The sequence below is a fragment of the Lutra lutra genome, chromosome 3 (genome assembly GCF_902655055.1).
Source record: "Lutra lutra chromosome 3, mLutLut1.2, whole genome shotgun sequence".
Taxonomy (NCBI): Eukaryota; Metazoa; Chordata; class Mammalia; order Carnivora; family Mustelidae; genus Lutra; species Lutra lutra.
Genome location: NC_062280.1, coordinates 79,988,010 through 79,990,341, shown reverse-complemented (window position 1 = coordinate 79,990,341; position 2,332 = coordinate 79,988,010). Strand labels below are relative to the sequence as shown.

Sequence of the window (2,332 nt, the reverse complement as noted above, 5' to 3'; positions counted from 1 at the left end):
GAGCTAAAATGAAGAGAGAATGAAACATGTTACTGAGTGGTTATGTCCCCATAAGATGCTTCCTTGAGCTGAAGAACAAAACAGGGATTATATGTTCTGGTCCACTCAATCACTGCTGAGATGTACTCTTGTTTAAGAGGCAAGATTTTTTTTTTTTTACTTAACATATTTTATTTAGACAAAATATTTGGAAAGGTCCATGTGTAAGTATCATATCTATCAGAGAATTAGAAGCTGGATATCAGTAGTTGAAATGCAAGGGAATGAAATACAGACTTATAAGCAGAATTTGACCTATTTTCTATATGTAATTTTGTAGCAGTGTATTAAAGTAAAATCTGATAAACACATATATGTGTGTATGTATCTATTTCTTTCTTTCTATCATTCCATCTAGGCATAGGATTTCCACACATGCACAAAATGGCCTTAAATTTTGGAAACTACATAACTAAAAAGAGTATGAGTGTAATAAGGGAGAATATAGAGTAATCCAGAAGGCTAAAATAAGAAACTCTGAGATGGCCCATAGCCTCCCCACCCCTCCCTCAACACTCGACCCTGGGATCCCCCCAGCTTGCCTGCCCACCATGGCCGACAAGGAAGCAGCCTTTGATGACGCAGTAGAAGAATGTGTAATCAATGAAGAGCACAAAATATGGTAGAAGAACACCCCTTTTCTTTACGATTTAGTGATGACCCATGCCCTGGAGTGGCCTAGCCTAACTGCGCAGTGGCTTCTAGATGTAACCAGACCAGAAGGGAAAGACTTCAGCATTCATCGACTTGTCCTGGGAACACACACGTCCAATGAACAAAACCATCTTGTGATAGCCAGTGTGCAGCTCCCTAACGATGATGCTCAGTTCGATGCTTCACACTACGACAGTGAGAAAGGAGAATTTGGAGGTTTTGGCTCAGTTAGTGGAAAAATTGAAATAGAAATCAAGATCAACCATGAAGGAGAAGTAAACCAAGCACGTTATATGCCCCAGAATCCTTGCATCATTGCGACAAAGACTCCATCCAGTGATGTTCTTGTTTTTGACTATACAAAACATCCTTCCAAACCAGACCCTTCTGGAGAGTACAACCCAGACTTGCGTCTCCGTGGACATCAGAAGGAAGGCTATGGACTTTCTTGGAATCCTAATCTCAGTGGCACTTACTTAGTGCTTCAGATGACCACACCATCTGCCTCTGGGACATCAGTGCTGAACCAAAGGAAGGAAAAGTTGTGGATGCGAAGACCATCTTTACAGGGCATACAGCAGTAGTAGAAGATGTTTCCTGGCATCTGCTCCATGAGTCTCTGTTTGGGTCAGCTGCTGATGATCAGAAAATTATGATCTGGGATACTCGTTCAAACAATACTTCCAAACCAAGTCACTCAGTTGATGCTCACACTGCTGAAGTGAACTGCCTATCTTTCAATCCTTACAGTGAGTTCATTCTGGCCACAGGATCAGCCAACAAGACTGTTGCCTTGTGGGATCTGAGAAATCTGAAACTTAAGTTGCATTCCTTTGAATCACATAGGGATGAAATATTCCAGGTTCAGTGATCGCCTCACAATGAGACCACTTTGGCTTCCAGTGGTACTGATTGCAGACTGAATGTTTGGGATTTAAGTAAAATTGGAGAGGAACAATCCCCGAAGATGCAGAAGCTGGGCCACCAGAATTGTTGTTTATTCATGGTGGTCACACTGCCAAGATATCTGATTTCTCCTGGAATCCCAGTGAACCTTGGGTGATTTGTTCTGTATCAGAAGACAATATCATGCAAGTGTGGCAAATGGCAGAGAACATTTACAATGATGAAGATCCTGAAGGAAGTGTGGATCCAGAAGGACAAGGGTCCTAGATATGTCTGCACTTCTTGTGATTTTAGACTCCCCTTTTTTTTCCCCTCTCAACCCTGAGGTTGATTTAACACTGATTTTGAGATACAGACTTGTTTGGCTATCCCTCTATGATAGGTACCATCAACGATGTTACTAGCCCAGAGGGTGTTTTTTTTGTTTGTTTTGTTTTGTTTTTTTTTTAATTTTCAGCATAACACTGTTCCTTGTTTTTGAACCACACCCAGTGCTCCATGCAATCTGTGCCCTCTCTAATACCCACCACCGGGTTCCCCCCGCCACTTCAAACCTCTCAGATTGTTTTTCAGAGTCCATAGTCTCTCATGGTTCACCTCCCCTTCCAATTTCCCTCAACTCCCTTCTCCTAACTCCCCTTGTCCTCCCTGTTCTTTGTTATGATCCACAAATAAGTGAAACCATATGATAATTGACTCTCTCCTCTTGACTTATTTCACTCAGCATAATCTC

General features: G+C 41.9%; 1 pseudogene; it reads left to right on the top strand.

The window, feature by feature from the left end:
- The first annotated feature begins 590 nt into the window (after nt 1-590).
- Nucleotides 591-1,956, top strand: LOC125095247 (histone-binding protein RBBP4-like; annotated as a pseudogene).
- The last annotated feature ends 376 nt before the right edge of the window (nt 1,957-2,332 follow it).